This window comes from Lissotriton vulgaris, chromosome 8 (genome assembly GCF_964263255.1).
Source record: "Lissotriton vulgaris chromosome 8, aLisVul1.2, whole genome shotgun sequence".
Taxonomy (NCBI): Eukaryota; Metazoa; Chordata; class Amphibia; order Caudata; family Salamandridae; genus Lissotriton; species Lissotriton vulgaris.
The window spans coordinates 564,404,432-564,423,457 of NC_141696.1; positions in this window are offsets into that span (position 1 = coordinate 564,404,432).

A 19,026-nucleotide genomic window follows, 5' to 3' on the forward strand; every position below is an offset into this window, starting at 1 on the left:
TCACTGCTACTTGCTCTGGGTGCCCTTCTGTGTGCCCGGTCGTCTCCCCCTGTAAGTGTTTGCGTGGGGGGGCTCTCTGTACCTGGTTCCTATGGCCCCTTCGTGGGGTGGGTTGTTGTGGGCTCCGCCGTGCTCTCTGACGTCCCTGGTGCTCTGTGTGCGCCTTGATTGCAGTTGTCCTGTCTCTGGACCTCTGTGGTGGCTTGGTCTGATGATTGCACCTATTTGTGGTTTCTGCTCGATTTTCACTCGATTTTTTTTTTCATCCCGTCCTCGTCGCCATTGTAATGATGGTTCCTCAAATATTGACGCTACAACGTGGTGAAGGTTGAGGGGTTTATTTACTGTATCTCGCCGTCAGAGAGCGCCGAGCCGCTTATTCTCTCGGCTCCGGCACTAGCGCTCTTTTCCCTGGGATGCGGGTGCATCCCAACATGGCATCAGGCGCGTCGCGTCATCACGCGACGCACGCTGACTAGAGCGCTAACATTGCAGTGGCGGGGAAACAAACCGGTAGACGAGTCAAAGCAATGTCCAAAGTCCAGTAAGCTGTGATCCCAGGGGAAGTGGTATCACTTCCCTATCTCTGTTGTGAGAGGCTCCCTTTACGCAGTGGACTCTCTCAGAGGGGTCTCTGAGACTCCAAAGCCTACATACTGGCTCCTTCCCCAAAAAGGGGAGAGCGAGTGCTTTGGCAAGGGGTGCCATACCATACCTCAAGTGTGAGTGGCTCCCTTGGCACAGTGGACCCTCTCAGCAGGTTCGCTGAGACTCCAGAGTATAAGTATTGAATCTTTCCCCAGCAAGGGGAGGAGTGCTTAGTCAAAGGGCACAAAGGACAGGGTACTAGGCAAGGGGGTATTTCAGGGGAGAGGGGATAGGAGCTAAGGAAGTAGACAAAGAGAGAAAGAGTACTAAATGGGAACATATTTAATTAATGAGTTTTGTATAGCGCTGGCTAGACCCGAAGGAATCCGAGCGCTTTACATGGGGAACAATAATGTTGCAATTTACATCAGTTAAAAATTAGATAAGTATCAAGAAAGCATTTAAAGAACATAGGGGACAAGGTGGATGGAGCGAGGAAGTGTAAGGGGATAGGGTAAAGGGGTAGGTGGAAGATAGGATGCAGAGAGAAGGGGAAAATAGGCCCAAGGTCCAGCTGGGTATGTGACAGCAGGGGGGGAGGGGGTAGTACACAACCAATCTCCTCCTTTAAGCTATCTGGTAGCTCCACCGTGGCATCAGTCAAATCGCTTGGTCTCCACAGTCTGGGGTAAGTTCCGCAGGTTCAAAGTCCTGATGTGTAAGCAGGTAACAGGATAGGTTCAAGGTCTGGTCAATGTCAATTATTGTCCCAGGGAAGTAAAACAATGTGGAAGGGACCACTATGGCAGCCATCTAGGCTCAGAATAAGAAACTGAGTGTTACTCCTGCTACTTTCAAAGACAAATGAAGGCCTTGATCCTATTTTAAATCTTTGCCCACTCAATGTCCTCCTGCAGAGGTACAAAATAGAAATGGTAATGCTGAGCAGGTCCTGCCTGCCCTAGACCACTGAGACTTGATGGTGGTGTTGGGCATGCAGGACGCTTTCTTCCGTATCCCCATCCTGCAGGCTCGCATGCGCTACTTGCAGTTCACAGTACACTAGAAGCATTTGCAGTACTCCCTTTTGCCTTCACCAATGTCCCTCAGGTGTTCACGAAGGGGAAGGTGGTGGTGGCAGCACACCTTTGGGGGTTCCAGTTCCCCCTCCCCCAACCACTCCAGATGACTTAGAGCTGCCTAACATTGTTGGGTTTCACTATCGATGTACCGTAATCACACAGACTCCTTCGCAGATGCTCTCCTTCATCTATGCTATTCCATTTATGATACCGTTTCATGCCTTTTCCCTGTAGCAGAGTCCAGGACAGTCGGTATATGTCCAGCCTCTGTCCTGGATCTAAGTGTGGATGACTTTGAGGCTGCTGGGTTTGTCACCTTCATCCTGGTGTCCAAATATACCAGATGCCACAGGCAGGCTCTACAGTGGAACCTCATATCTAATTGGGTACAGCATCAAGGGTACCTGTTGGATTGTATCCATATTTTTGAGGAGAGCAAAAGATCTGAAGTGGTAGCTCCTGGACCCCGATTTTGTCAGTGGCAGACCCCTCCCCTAACAACCCCAGAGCTGAAGGTGGTCACAGATGCATCATGCTTGGCTAGGGAGAGGTGGAGATCAGAGGCATCTGGTCTCCGGCTGACACTCAACTGCACTTTGTTGGGGATGGAGTTTTTTTTTTTGTTTCAATGCATTATTATTAGGGTTCCTAGTTTTCAGTTAAAACAGATCATATGCGACAAAACACCACCAAATGGAATATATGTTTTTCAGTACAAAGTTCAAAACACTGAATTCGGTTTACCTTTTATTGATTTACCAGTCTCTGGTGTCAAATAATATAAATGCAGGCCCTTAGTGACTATACTAAGCCACTTAATATTCCCTTGTGGACATTTACAAGGTCCCTGAACCCGTAGGACCTAATTTCAGGATAGCCTTTGAACTATTAGCAGAATCTCAGTCCAAAGCAACAAGGACCTCTATTATGTCATCCTCCTTCATTAAGAGGCGGACGGAGTTTGCTTACTGTAAGTTCAGGTAAGAGGATTGTGGCAGCAAAGATCACTCTACATATAGGTGCCTCTGGAATCAATGTCCTCCCATAAAACTACACCAAGTACTCCTATTTACATTGTAAAGGTGTTTAAAGCATGACCAGGGCACAAGTCCTAAAAAGAGAAGTGGGGGGACGCAGTCACTGGAAGTGACGTCACGACAGGCAGTGACGTCACAAAAGGTGGTTTGCACCATCGGGCTCATTGCCTCCCCTCCCTCACCCCTTAGATGCGATTGCATCTGAGAAGTCAGCTGGTGAGCAGCGTGCTGTGAGCTCCGATCTCGTCCCAGAGAGGCCAAAGAGTGAAGTCCAGCTGTTTGGCAGGGGGGACGGCGTCCACCCGGTAAAATAAGTGGGGGGACGCCGTCCACCCGCGTGGTACCTTGACTCGAGCCCTCGCATGACTCTAGAAGCAGCATCCTGTGATATAGACAAATCAGGCCAGATCATGAACATGTTCTGTGTCCGTGCACCAACAAGGTGGTCAATTAGCTGGTTTTGGTGAAATTATACTGCTTTTAGTGCATACTTTAACACAGAAAAGTTGGTGATAGTATAGGCTGTCGATGGTATAGCTAGTAGTGTCTTAATACGTGCTGCAGATGGTACCGTTTCAGAAAAACATGTGCATACATATCACCATTCATACACATCTTTGACACGGGGTGGGACCGGACTGGTAGAAATAGATTTGACTACTGGGAAATTAGACAAGCAGGAAGGTAAGGGAAATAATGAAAAGTTACTTAGAAGCGCACCTTCAATGAAAGTGTACAAAAAGGAAGTATGAAAGAATGTTGGAATAATTGACAACAGGAATGAATGAGGGAAGGAAGGAAATAAAAACATATTTCTTTATAAGCACTGGAAAAACACCATCCTTCTGATGCAGTAAAGAGCAGAAACAATCCCCACTAATAACCACTGATTTGTACATGATTATAAAACAGTGGCAACACTGGCCACTGACAGCCATCTGGTTTACATCTTGGGGACATCCATGGCTCATGGTGGCCATCTTATACATGTTGAGTCTATTCTTTGCATATGTTAAGCAACCCTAAAATATGGAGGGTCCTACATATAGCGCCCATCCAGGCAAATAGTGACCTTTTCTTGTTTTTGATATCCAGGCCTGTGGTGTGGGTGTCATCCATGGCCATCACATATGTGCCTGTTCACAGCATCTGATGGATTAAAGGGACATAGGCAAGATGTCCCTGACACCCATTGAGGCTATCCCTGGAATATGCTGGGCAGCCTTCGCATAACATACTCCTTTATGGCATTTGGAGAGCCTCCCAGGCATAAAATGAGGATGCACATCTTTGTAGTCATTTTCATAAGGAAATGGAGCTTCAAAGTGCACCACTTGATCTAATTTAGCTCACAATCATCAACTAATACCCCTACTAGAGGTGTAATGTTCAGGGAATCAAGCTCGAAACCTGAGCACTCTTGGAGCAATCTGTGACCGATTTACACACCAATTTGACACTGCCAATGCAAAGGGGCAGAAAGTCTGCTGCAATTAGTGGCAAATGCCTGGCCTGTCACAGTGAGTCTGTAAATCGAGACTTAAGGAAACGGAACCAGCCTCCGGCAAGAGCAGGTGGCAACATTGTTGTGGTTATACAGCAGTGAATTCAAGGAACGTGGAGAGGATCTTGTCTAGGCGCGAGGGCAAGTATTATGGATAGGAACAATAGAATCCCAGTGGGCTGGTCGCATGAGCGACAAGGACAGAGGAGGCAAGGTGATTGGCTTATTTGCATTAAGACCTAGGCTACCTTGCTGTGTCATTGCCAATCTACAGAGCAGTATCTATATTGTGTGCGCCTGTTTATTAATTTTTTTATTGCAGTTTTATAGAAAATGTACCAAACCTACTAGGGGAGCCAAGCATTTGACAAATACCAAGAGTAACACAAACGCACAAGTTACTTACCTTCGGTAACAATATATCTGTAAGAAACAGTAGTTAGTGTTGGATTCCTTCCTTTAGAATATCCCCAGGCGTCAGACTGGATCTGGAAAGTTTTGCGTAGCAGTACCCCTGCGCGTCGGTAGGCGTCGTATGCGGCTCCGCGTCAGTCGTCGGCGCCGGGATGACATCGTCTGAGTACTTAGGCGGCGCCCTCGCGCGCTGTCAGTTCTTCTACATAATTTTTCCGCACCAGGAACACAGAGCCATGATAAAAACCAACACTGGTGCCATGAAACTAGGGCCCTGAAAGGGATGAACCGTAACCCTAGATAACGGTTCGCAGAACGGGGAAGATGGGTGGGGCGGTAAGGAATCTAACACTAACTACTGTTTCTTACAGATCTATCGTTGCCGAAGGTAAGTAACTTGTGCATCTGAAAGAAACAGGTTAGTGTTAGATTCCTTACCTTAGAATAGATACCCCAGCAATACCAACCCCGGTGAAGGGTCTGCGAACCAATGATCACACCAGAAAGTCCTGGAGAACAGAAAGGCAGAAAAACCATCTATCCGGGCTTGGTTTTCCAGGCAGTAGTGTCTAGCGAACATGTGCAGCGAGGCCCACGTAGCTGCCTGACAGATGTCTGCAAGGGGACTCCCCAGCCCTGGGCAGTAGTAGCCGCCGTGGCCCGAGTGAAATGGGCATGCAGCCCCACAGGAGGCTCCTTTGTAGCCAGTGAATAACAAGCCTTTATGCACAAAACGACCCATCGGGAAATGGTTCGTTTGTGCACCGCCCCCTCCCTTCTAGCACCCACGTAACCAATAAAGAGCTGGTCGTCCACCCGTAACTGGCGTGTGCGGTCCAGATAGAATGAGAGCGCACGTTTTGGATCCAGACGGTGAAGCTTCTCTTCCTGTTATGTTATGTTATGTTATTTATTCTTTTGTATAGCGCAACGGTTACTCAAAAAGAGTGTCCCGGCGCTTTAGGTAAGGAGAACTGATTTCAGAATAACACAACACAGTTAAAAAGCAAACAGACAAAAAGAGAGGAACTGCTAGCAAACCTATTGGGTAAACAGCCAAGTTTTAAGACCTCTTCTAAAATCAAGGAGAGTAGTCGCCCCCCGCAGTGGGAGCGGTAGTGAATTCCACATCTGTGGAGCCAACAAACTGAAGGAGCGGCCGCCCAGGCGAGCCCTCTTAACACGCGGAACAGCGGCCAAAAGTAGAGATTCAGACCTCAGCGAGCGGGCCGGGTGATAAAAGGCCAGTCTTTTATGGAGATGTTTTGCTCCCACGGCATGGAGCGCCTTGTAGGCCAAAGTCAGAGCCTTAAAGGCGATCCGTTTGCGGATGGGTAGCCAGTGCAGCGTCGCCAATAACCCGGAGACGCTGGTGCGTCTATTTAGGCCAAAGATGGCCCTGGCCGCCGCGTTCTGCGCAACTTGAAGCCGCTGCAACAGGTACTCTGGCAGGCCCAGGTAAAGAATGTTGGCATAATCCAACCTGGAGCCTATCAGAGCCTGCAGTCAGCCTCCTGTGCTCCTCAGACAAGAGAGGCAGAAACCTCCGCAACATTTTTAAAAGGCCGAAGCAGGTGCCAGTCACCCCCAGGATCTGGGCTTTCATCGTCAGCCCCTTGTCCATCTTGACCCCCAGGTTTTTAGCCATGGGGGAAGAACCGGACGGAGGGAACATGTCGATGGGCCACCAGGCCTGCCAGCTAGGCTCCGTATCGCACCCGAAGAAGAGTACCTCAGATTTGTCGGAATTGCACTTGAGGCTGTTCAGTTGGAACCATGTGAACACAGCCCCAAGGCAATTCCGGATACTCTCCCCGTCAAAGTCAGCCCCTCTCTCGCAAGAGAAGAGGAGCTGGGTGTCGTCGGCATACGACACGATCCGGGCACCAAATGACTCCGCCACCGCCGCCAAAGGGGTCATAAAGATGTTAAAAAGGGTCGGGCTCAATATAGAGCCCTGAGGGACCCCAACTCCCAAAGGCGGCATCACAGCGGTGTCAGATGATGTCCAGACCGTTTGCCGGCAGCCGGCTAAAAAAGACGAAAACCATCTGAGCACCGTCCCCCGAAGACCAATCTCAAAGAGTCTTGCGAGCAGGCCCTCATGGGGGACGGTGTCAAAAGCCGCCGACAAATCCAACAACACCAACATGACTTTGCCCCCGGTATCCAACACCCCTTTGATGGTTTCAGAAACCTCAAGGAGCGCGGTCTCGGTGCTACGATTTGAACGGAAGCCCGACTGAGAGTCATGTAAGATCTCATGGGACTCCAGAAAATTGGAGAGCACCGACTGAACGTGCTTCTCCAAGATTTTTACAAGGGCCGGCAGCAGCGAAATTGGCCTGTAATTGGCTGGAGCTTTCGGGTCAAGTCCTGGCTTTTTCAGCAACGGGATGACCATTGCCTGCTTCCACACTGGCGGAACCACTCCCAGACTCAACGAAAGGTTGAGAAGAGGGTGCGCCAGTGGATTGACCACCTCCGCCAATTTACCCAAGAGCTTAGCGGGGCAGGGGTCAAGCGGAGACCCAGATTTTAAATTGCCCATAAGCGCTAAGGAGGCGGAGGCTGGCAGAGATGGAAACTCGGCCAATATGGCGCCCTGCACAACTGGGGGAGACGTACCAACCTCGGACATCGGCGGTCTAACAGGTACACCAGATGGAAAAGAGTCCTGGATGAGTTTAATCTTGCTTGTAAAAAAACAAGCAAGATCCGCCGCCCAGGATTCTAAGGGCCCCTCTTCCGATGCAATAGTCCGAGGGGAAATTAATTCTCGTACAATGGTAAAAATCTCCTTACTAGAGTTCGAGGCTGCTTCGATTCTCCCCGCGAGATAGGCTTTCTTTTCGATGCGGATGTCCCGGTGGTAAGCTTTAACCACAGCCTTATAGGCAGACCTGTCCATGCTGTCATAGTGTGCCCGCCAGGCCCTTTCGGCTACCTTGCACTGCTGCCGCGTAGCCCACAGTGCAGTAGTAAACCAAGGGGCCGAGACCCGCTTAGATGTCAGGCGAGGGGGCAACATCGGGGCCAGGTCATTAAGCCTCTCCGTCAGCCATTCTTGCAGGGACTCCAAGTCTCTCTCCAGCTCACCTGACAGAGGACAGGGGTGAATCGAAGCGGCATGAGCCAACATCTCCGGGGTCACTCTGCTCTTTCGAGGGATGCGGAGGCGGAAAGAAGGTGGGCAAGGTGATGGCCTGCCCGATGTGGAAGGCCGTGACTTCCTTGGGCAGGAAAGAATAACGAGTTCTCAAGACAACTTTGTCCGGATGGACAGAGAGGAAAGGAGGTTGAGAAGATAGAGCCTGGAGCTCGCTCACTCACTCTCCTGGCAGAGGTGATGGCAACCAGGAATGCAGTTTTAAGAGTCAGAAGACGGAGAGGGCAATTATGAAGTGGCTCGAAAGGAGCGCACATCAAATAGGTTAGAACAAGATTTAAGTCCCACTGAGGCATCACGAAAGGAACAGGAGGAAACATGTGAGAGATGCCCTACAAGAACCTATACAACCGGGGACTTGAAAAGAGAAGGCTGAACAGGAAGCCTTAAGAAGGCTGAAATGGCAGATAGGTAGCCTTTGACAATGCCCAGAGCAGAGCCCTGCTGGGCAAGAGAAAGAAGAAAGAGGAGAACCTCTGAAAGGGGGGCAAAAAGGGGATCCACAGCCTTTGCTGCGCATCATGCCACAAATTTGTGCCACCTGCAGGCGTATACCGATTTTGTGGAGGGACGCCTGGCTGCCAGAATCACATCACAAACTTCAGGAGGCAAGTCAAATGGCCTCAACTGTCGCCGCTCAATCTCCATTCATGGAGGTGGAGATTGGACAGGTTCGGGTGGTGGACCGTCCCCTGCTGCTGTGACAGAAGGTCCTTCTGAAGAGGCAGACGAACCTGGGGATCGACTGACATGCTGAGTAGCTCGGGATACCAGTATCTTCGTGCCCAGTCCGGAGCCACAAGGATGACTTGGGCCCGGTCGCGCCTAATCTTCTTCAGCACTCTGGGCAGAAGTGGTATAGGCGGAAAGGCGGACAACAGACCGCAGCTCCACTCACGACGAAAAGCGTCTGAGGGAGTGCAGCCTTGGAAATTCCAATGCGCAGAACTAAGGACACTGCGCGCTCTCTTCTGTGAGGACATTGCGCGCTCTCTTCTGTGGCGAATAGATCTAACCAAGGCTCTCCCCACTGCTGAAAGAGACCTTGCACCACGTCCGAGTTCAGACGCCATTCGTGATCCATCATGCACCAGCTGAGTTCGTCCGCCCTGGCGTTCAGTGAACCTGCCAGGTGTTGAACCACCAGGGAGACGCCCTGGTGTTCCAGCCATTGCCAGAGGCACAGAGTCTCCTGGCAAAGGGTCCACGACCCCACCCCGCCCTGTTTGCTGCAGTACCACATGGTGGTGGTGTTGCCCATGACCACCTGCACTACACTTCCCCGGACAGAGGGAAGGAATGCCTTCAGTGCAAGCCGGATCACCCGCAGCTCCACAAGGTTGATGTGGAGCCAGGACTCCGCCGGAGATCAGAGGCCTCTGATCTCCGCCTCTCCCATGTGGCCCCCCCAACCCAGGAGGGACGCATCCGTCACAACTACGTGCTCTGGGTGGGGTAGGGAGAGGGATCTGCTGCTGACCCAATCGCTGTTCATGAGCCACCACTGCAACGGTCTCGTAGTGCCCTCCGAGATCAGGACGTGGTCGGACAGGTTGCCCTGATGCTGGGTCCACTGAAACTTCAGGTCCCACTGCAGAGCCCGCATCCGCCACCTGGCGTGATGCACCGGAAGGATGCAGGAGGCCATCAGACCTAGAAGCTGCAGCGTCAACCGGACGGAGACTCGGGATAAAGGCTGAAAGATGGGAATCAGTGCCTGAATATCCCGAACCCGCTGTTCAGGAGGATAACCCCGAAACTGTGCCGAATCCAGAACCGCTCCGATGAAGAAGACTTCTGAGAGGGACACAAGTGTGACTTCGGCACATTGATGGGGAACTCCAGCAGGTGCAGGAGGTCGGCCGTAGTCTGGAGGTGTCTGAGGACTGACCGGGGCAAGCCCGCCTTCAACAACCAGTCCTCGAGACAGGGGAAGACGGACACCCCTAATCTGCGCAGATGAGCTGCAACCACCGCCATCATTTTCGTGAACACCTGAGGGCCGCTGGTAAGGCCGAAGGGGAGCACGGTAAACTGAAAGTGCTCGTGGCCTACCGTGAACCACAGGTAACGCCGGTGGGCCGGCAGGACGGGAATGTGAAAATATGCATCCTGCAAGTCCAACGCTACCATCCAGTCTCCAGGGTCTAGGGCAGCTAAGACCTGAGCCAAAGTCAGCATCTTGAACTTCTCCCTGCACAGGAAGCCGTTGACTTTCCGGAGGTCCATGATAGGGCGTAGGCCACCTTTGCCCTTCTTGGGAACCAGAAAGTAGTGGGAGTAACAACCACACCCTACTTCTGGCCCAGGAACGCGCTCGATGACCCCCTTGGCCAAGAGGGCCATAACTTCCTCTTGCAGAAGTTGCAAGTGATCCCGCGACATGTGGTGGTACTGCAGTGGCATGGCTGGAGGGGGTCGCCTGAAAGGGGAGGGATTAGCCCCTTCAGAAGATTTGCAGCACCCACGTGTCTGACGTGATGGAGCGCCAATGGAGGCAGTGATGGCGAACCCTGCCCCCCACTGGCGTTGTATGGGCCTGAAAGCTCGGACTAGGAAGGCTTTGAGGCAGTTGCTGCGGGAGTGAATGTGGACTGACCAGGCCGGTGTCCCCCGGCACCGCCACGGCGGTTACCACGTCCGCGACCGCGCTGCTGTTGGTGGTTCTGCGGCCTGTGGCTGGCTGGACGTGAGGGGGCGCCCCTTCCTTGGCCAAGAAAGCGGCGAAAAGCGGAAGTCTGCTGGCGTTGGCCGAGCCCTAAGGACTTGGCTGTAGCCCTGGAGTCCTTAATACGTTCCAGTGCGCTATCCGCTTTGTCGCCAAAGAGGCGACGGCCATCGAAAGGCCTGGACATCACCCGAAAAGTTGGCGCACCGCAGCCAGGTGTGGCGTAGAACCGCCACCGTCGTAGCAATCGCAGCACCTAGCGAATCCGTGGTGTCAAGTCGACATCGGATGGAATATCGTGCTGCGTCTCGCCCCTCCGCTAGGGCAAGCCGTGTCCGGGCCCCCTCCGGACACTGGGGCAGTGCCTCCGCAACCGTATCCCACAGAGAGGGGGTGTAACGGCCCAAAAGGCAAGCAGTATTGACAGACCGCAGTCCCAAGCTTAGGGACGAGAACAGTTTCTTCCCAAACTAGTCGTACCTTTTGGATTCCCAATCCGGGGGAGCGGTCGGGAATGCGGTCTGGGAGGTGGAGGCCTGGATCATCAGGCTCTCGGGGGTGGGGTGAACGGACAGGAAGCTGGGGTCGCCCTGAGCCGGGCGGTGGCGTCGGGCCACATTCCTATCTACAGGGAGGCCTGTAGAGGGCTTGGACCAGGTGCCCAACAGAACGTCAGTGAGGGCTTCGTTGAACGGCAGTAGAGGCTCCGAGGAGCTTGCCTGCGGTTCGAGCACCTCAGTGAGGAGATTAGTCCTCACGGCCACGATAGGGAGCTCAAGATGTAAGGCCTTGGCCGCCCTGGTCAACACCACGCTGTAGCAGTCCCTTCCTCCGTAGCCACGGTAGGAGGGGTGACAAATCCAGTGTCGGGCGAAGTGTCCAGATGACTGGCCTCCCCCAACTCATCTGCCCAGTCCTGTGACAACTGGCACTGCAGTGCCAGAGGGTCCTCAGACCCCTCCCAGTCCTCCACGTCTTCCATCTCCTGGTAGTCAGGATCAAAAGATGGAGACGGATCATCGGTGAATGGCTCACCTATTGGCGTCTAATACGGCGGCGGTCCGACGCCAGATCCGGACCGGGGGCATCACCCTTGGTGACGGCACCAGCGGAGAGGTCGATCGGCGTTGGCACGGATCCAAGCCTGGATTCAGAGGGGCCCTGCGGCATCGGGACCGGAGTCGTCGCTCGGGCCCCCAGACGGACCCGCGGGGCCCGGAGGCACCCCGGTGGAGTCAGACAGAGGAGAGAGCGACCTCATGGCCATAAGAAAGGAGTCGATCTCCCCCGGCGTCGTGTGCAGCCAGGGACCGGCGGGTATGGAGCTGGACGCGGAGCTTGCGTCTCGGACAATGCCCGAACCCCCGGCCGGATCACGCGAGCGTCTGGGTGGGGGGTGCAGTCATAATAGCGATGTCGCTTCTTCGACTTCTTGTGCCTCGACTTACCTGTGGACTTGGAGCCCGACGAGTGGTGTCGACTCGCTGAGCTGTGATGACTGTGGTCCCGCGACCGGTCCCTCGACCTCCGCCTGGACCAGGACCGTGAGCGGCGCGGGCCGACTGCCTGATCTCGAGGTGCTTACGGGACCGGTCCCGCCTAGCCTTCGACATCAAGGCTCGGCAGTCGGGGCACGACTTGTCATCCTGGTCGGCCCGAGGCAACAAAGGCACCGACGGTGGGGGTCGGTAACCGACATCAGGCTGTTACAGTCGTCAAAGGGTTTGAACCCAGGCATCCCTATCGGCACCGAGAGTCGATTAACGACTCGAAAGGATCCAAAAGAGATCGAAATAGTTAGTCAAAAATTGACTAAGGATTACTGCTCTTCCCGGATCTGCACTTGCTGGCGCGGAAAAAAGAAGAACTGATGTCAGCACGCGAGGACGGGTCTAAGTACTCCGACGACGTCATCCCGGCGACAACAACGCCAACGCCGGACGCGGAGCCGCAGACGACGCCTATGAGTTCTGCTACGCAAAACTTTCCGGATCCAGTCTGACGCCTGGGGATGTGTCTAAGGTAAGGAATCTAACACTAACCTGTTTCTTTCAGATAGTGAAAGCAATGGAGTTATAATCAATCAGGGTTTTGTATAGCAGAGCTACTCACCCGGAGGGTCTCAAGGTGCTTGGGAGGTGAGAGGGGGGCGGGTGCTGATCTGTCTGGGTTCAGTCGAAGAGCCTGGTCTTGAGATCCTTCCTGAATTGGGTCAGCGACTGGGATTGCCTGAGGTGGTGGGGCAGGTGTTGCAGCAAGGTAAGAGAAGGGTCTTCCACTGGTTCTTGTCTTGTGGCTCTGAGGGAATGAGGCACTGGCCAGCTGGGCAGAACAGAGGCGGGTGGCGGAAACGCGAAACGATGGTTCAGATATTCTGGCCCCGCATTGTAGAGGGCTTTGTAGGCACGAGTGAGGGGCTTGTAGGTGATTCTTTTGTCGACTGGGAGCCAGTGAAGTTCACGGTGTTCGGTGATATGGCTGGGCCAAGGGAGTGGAGGACCAGTCTGGCTGTGGCATTTTGAATGTTCTGTAGTTTCCCGAGGAGTTTCTGGGTGATGCCGGCATGGAGTTTGTTGCCACAATGGAGCCTGCTGGTGGTAAGTGCGTGGGTGACAGTCTTTCTGGCTTCAGTGGGGGTATATATCTGAAAGTCTTTTGAAGCATGTGTAGTGTGTGGAAGCATGAGGAGGATACAGCGTTGATATAGCAGTATAAAATAGGATGCTTGATTTGGATTTAAAAAACTAGATAGATCGCATCAACAGGGGAGAAAAAACAAATGTATATTTTGGGAACGTGATTTCCAGCAGAGAGAAGGAACTTCAGTTGGGGAATACTCAAGTATATACAAGTGAGGGACAAGCACAGAGCGGGTGAGAACTCTGGACCCATTAGAGAATACTATAAGCAATCAACCGCAAATAGTCAAAGGAGATCTCATAAACTGTTTGTCCCGACAGCAATTAAAGCAGGGTTTGCCGTTATAGGTGTTAGAGCTCAATCAGAGTGATTTGTCCATATAGCTGCATGAGCAACTAGGATTACTTCACTGTTTTTTAGGTCTCACCTGAGCCAGCGCATGCGCTGCTCTGGCGAGACTATTAGTAAGGGCTTCAGAAAATGTTACTACTGTGGCCTAGAGCTTGCGATTACGCGTACGCACGAGCTGAGGCACCATATGGCTTTCCTCGTCATGCTCATTAAGCGTATCGCTCGGCGCGTTTGATTGCGATTGTGATCACTTTCGCGGCCAGTCACTTTCACGGCTGCGCGGCCAATGCTTAGTTTAATTGGTTGCGGGGAGCGCGCAGGCATTTTTTCTGTATCAGGTTTCCGCTTTCACTACTGCACCCACTTCCGGTTCAGAGCTCCAGCTTGCTCTACCAAGGTAAGATACATTGTATACTTAAATAAAATAAAAAACGCACATGCTTGCTTTGTGTTTCCGTTCTTGGATTCAATGACTTAGTTTGCCCTCACCTCTCTCAACAATGGCAGTTTCAAGTTTTGGATTTCACTCCCCCAGGGCTCTTTTCTTTTTGGTGTTTGTACTATTCCACCACTCTCTAACTCCATGCCGTATCCTTCATTATGTTTGTGTTTGCACCCCTAAGTGCTCCAATTTCTGAATTTTCACACTCCTTGCCTCTTCCATGGCTGACTCCTTTTGGTCACAGCTTTATTTCTCTTGCACAAGGGCTCTTGTTTAGGTTTGTTGTTCCCATCTCTATCTATTCTGTGTGGGCATCTTTTCCTTCCACACACTTCAATGCCTCCGTACGCGGTATCTTCCGAATCCTTCATTCTCGCTGTCACATTGAAATCTAAAAAATGCTTATGAATTTCACAATTAATTTCCTTCCAGATTCAAATACTTGTTTTCTGAGGCACTGCCTCAGTTCAAGCGGAACCATGTGAGGCCAATAACATCTTGTGTGAATGTATTTAAGCCAGAACGTGCTGGAGCCATTAAAAGAGCCAGGGAAAGACAGATGGAAAAGTCATTGAATGTAGCAACTATTTAATGAACTCGGACAGTAAAGCACAGCCCAGGTGCCCTTCTGATAAAGGACAGGCTTTAAAACAAGTCATCACGTTTTCTGCGTCTGTTGTGTAAAATAAAATAATGCCAAAGAAATGATTACACGGAGCCCTTAATAGACTAGATAGTTCATTTTTCTGGTGCCTTGTGAAAGCTATCTCTGGACATTAGGTCTCGAGCCTCAATACTCATCTTATCTCCGTGACGCAGAATGCCCAATTTCAGATAACCAGACCGCCATTACCTCGAATAACCACAGCGGCTATCAGTGACTACTGTAAACATCCTCTCATATAACAAGGAGCGTTTTCAAGATTTACAATCGCCTGATTAGGGCTTATTGAAAACGAGCATTGGAATTTCTTTGTAATAATTTAATACCATGATCCGTTTTTCCCTCTTTACATTCTGCACTGATAAATAAACTCAAATATTTACTTGTATGTGCTTGCCGTGCCTATCAAAGCAGAGAATGGAAACACATTTAGCCATAATACTCACATTATCAGCAATGCCTCAGTGGGGGAGGGCAGCCTTATTCCAACGCACTTACTGTTTTCTCTGCTTTATTTCCCTCAACCATTGATATCTAAGCAGTCCCTGAATCCTGGTTCAGAGCAGTCCAATCTAGGCAGCAACAACCGGAAGCTCTTTCTGAGCCAGGCGTATTCCAGAAAAATATGAACTAACCAGGATTGGCATAGCCAATAGGTCTCGCTTTTGGGACCTTACAAGTATTTAGTTATGCAGCACAATATCCTTGGTGCAACAACATCAACTGTTGCATGGCTAAACACTTATAAGGTACAAGGTTTAGCCATGCAACAGCTGATGTTGTTGCACCAAGGATATTGTGCTGCAAAACTAAATACTAATAAGGTCCCAAAAGCGAGACCTATTGGCTATGCCAATGCTTGATGTCTTTTGAAGGGAGGGGTTTCCAGGTAAATTTATACTGCACTTCGGAGTCTCCACTAATGGTTTGTTAGACAGGTAGTTTACCAAATCTCCCAGAAAAGTTCTGCCACCTTGAATACACACACAGTCTTAATTGAGAGGCATTTTAGAGTGATCAGTATTATACTGCTAGCTTCGGATCTTCTAGATGCCTCAACTATTTGCGCCATTACTTGATGAACTGCCTTTTGGAGCAACTAAATAGAAATGTCAAACAATAAGGATTTCCATAGTGTTGGAAAGTCTTACATAGGGATAAAGATTTTGATACTATGGAGGATGGATTGGAAAATGTGCTCCTCTTGCTAAAGTGTTTATAGGGGTATGCACATGTAGGATTTTGCCCAGGGAGATTTTTGCACTCTCAGCCATGGAAATGTTGCAACATTGAAGATTAACTTTGTCTAGCAAAATTTGAACCAGGGTGGGACAGTATGGGAAGGGGGAAGGCAAGAGGCGAGGAAGAACAGGAACTCTTTTTTGGGGGTTCAGTTTAGGGTGAGACTTTAAAGAATAGCTGCATGTTGTCAGCATAAAGGTAACATTAAAGAATTGATTGTTTCAGAAGGATGCCTAGAAATTCTGTGCACCATTTAAATAGAGAAGGGGAGTTGAAGGACCCTTGAAGAAGTCCCTGTTGAAATGGCAATGCACAGGAGAAACCAGCTTGAAAGTGTAACTTGTGAGCGATTAAGAGGTAGGAGTTGAACCTGCTCAGAAATGTGTCATTAATTCCCATTTCTTTTTGTAGTATTATCTGCTCTAAGGAATAGTTAACTGTGTTGAATGCTGCGGGTAAATGCAGGTGGACGAGGAGGACAGATTCGTCTTTGTCAAGGATATGCGGCTCATCAACTACTTCTTACGTTTCTGTGCGGCATCCAAATCTAAAACCCAGATGAAACCCATCCCGCAGGAAATTTTCTTTGAAGATTTTTTATTATCTTGTGATGCAGATTTTGAAGGTTATAGGATGAGAAGGGAGTCTGGACATCAGACAGAGGTTATTCATGTCATCAGGACCAGCATATGGTTTCTTGCTGTTTACACTTTTTCCAAGTGCCTAGCAACATCCCAGTAAAGACTGCGATTGCTAGTTAAATCCATTTTTTTTCTCCTCAGGTAACACCACCTAAAACATTGCTGCTTCTTTCACCTCAAGGCCTTCATCACAATCCAGATGTATGTGGGTGCAAGGTGGCCCCAGTTGTCTCTACTTTAAAAGCCCTTGTTTTGTGCTTGACTAGCCAAACTGGATCTAAACTTCAGCTGCATTTCCCACCACGTCCACCTGGACAGGAACCAGGGGTCTTTTTTTTTTTTTTAACACCACAAGGATGTCTGAACATTTGGGGAAGATGGACGGTGTACCTGCTTTAGATTATATGCTCATTATTTTAAGAGAGAAAATGTCTTTCCATGGCAATGGGTTCAAAGGATCACACCTTTTTTGTTTTAGGGGTTATGGAGAGCTAGTGTAACTGTTCGGACTAGTCTACAGATTAAAAATGTTGATCGCGTCAACGGAATCGGAGGAGGAATAGCCATCGTCCACAAGTCCACCCTCAAGGTCTGCACACACTCAGACGACAGCCTCAACACCGCCAAACACCTGCACTTCCGGATCCACACCGACCCCAACACCACCCTCAAAGGTACACTCGTCTACAGACGCCTCGGGCACAGTTAATCAACTTCATCGCTGAGCTTGCGAGCACCCCCGCTCTCGCCTCCACAGACTACATCCTCCTCGGGGACCTGAACTTCCACCTCGCGAACAACAGCGACGCCAACTCCGCTACCATGATCGACAACCTCGGCCTCAGACATCTCGTCACCGCACCCACCCACGCTGCTAGCCACACGCTTGACCCCATCTTCTCCACAAGCACCCACGTCGCCTTCAACCAAACCACCGAACTCCACTGGACCGACCGCCGCTGCATCCACTTCACCTTTAAGAAACCCACCGAGCACCACCGCACCCAACAGCTGCCCTGCCGCTGCTGGAGTAAAATCACCGAAGACCAACTGACCACCACCCTCGCCCAGAACCCACCCACCGATCCCACCAACCCAGACGCCACCGCCCGCAACCTCAGACAGTGGATCAACGACTGCGCCAACATGCTCGCCCCGCTCAAGAAACCCACCAACAGCCGCACCAGCAAGAAATCCACCTGGTTCACCGAAGAACTCCAGACCTCCAAACGTGCGTGCCGGAAACTGGAGAAGAAATGGCTCCACGAACATACACCACGCAGCCCACAAGGACGCCACCTGCAGACATCACCACCTCATCAGACTAGCCAAAAGATCTTCCTTCAAAACCCGCCTGGACAACAACGCAAACGACAGCAAAGAACTCTTCAGCATTGTGAAAGAACTCTCCAACCCCAGCGCCATCCCGCCCTCACAAGAACTGTGCGACTCACTGGCCACCTTCTTCCACCGCAAGATCACTGACATCCACAACAGCTTCAACACCACGATCGCCCTGACTACGCCAGACTCCACCTCCCCTGCAAGCACCACCCGCATCAACCACCTGACCTCCTGGGCCAATGTCAACAACGACGAGACACACAAGATCATGAACTCCATCCACTCTGGATCACCGTCAGACGCCTGCCCACACCACGGTTTCAACAAAGCAGACGCAGCCATCGCACCCCAACTACAGAAGGTCATCAACATCTCCTTCGAGAAAGCTACATTCCCGGAAAGCTGGAAGCACGCAGAGATCAGCACCCTCCTCAAGAAGCCCAAGGCGGACCCCAAGGCCCTCAAGAACTTCCGTCCCATCTCCCTACTCCCGTTCCCGGTGAAGGTCATCGAGAAAATCGTCAACATGCAACTGGCCAGCCACCTCGAGGACAACAACATTATAGACCCGTCCCAGTCTGGATTCATACAAAACCACAGCACCGAGACAGCCCTCATCGTCGCCACAGAAGACATCAGACGCCAACTAGACAACGGCGAAACATCAGCACTCATCCTCCTGGACCCATCAGCCGCCTTCGACGCGGTCTGCCACCGAGAAGAACGGTGACTCAGGCCATCGTCAGCAGCAGACTTGACTACGGCAACGCACTCTATGCAGTAATCCCGGCCAAACACCTGCGACGACTGCAAAGGATCCAAAACGCCTCCGCCTGACTCATCCTCAACGTCCCTCGCCACAGCCACATCACCCCCCCACCTGAGAGACCTACACTGGCTCCCCGTTGACAAGAGGATCACCTTCAAGCTCCTCACCCACACACACAAAGCACTCCACAACATCGGACCAGCCTACCTTAACAGCAGACTCAGCTTCCACACCCCCACCGGCCAGCTCCTCTCCGCCAGCCTCGCCCTCACCGCCGTCCCCCGCATCCAATGAACAACCTCCAGCGGCAGATCCTTCTCCTTCCTCGCCCACAAGACCTGGAACTCCCTCCCTACCCACCTACGGCAGACCGAAGACATGCTCACCTTCAGAAGACTCCTCAAGACCTGGCTCTTCGAGCAGTAGCGGCACCCCCTCCCTCCCCTCAGCGCCTGTAGACCCTCACGGGTA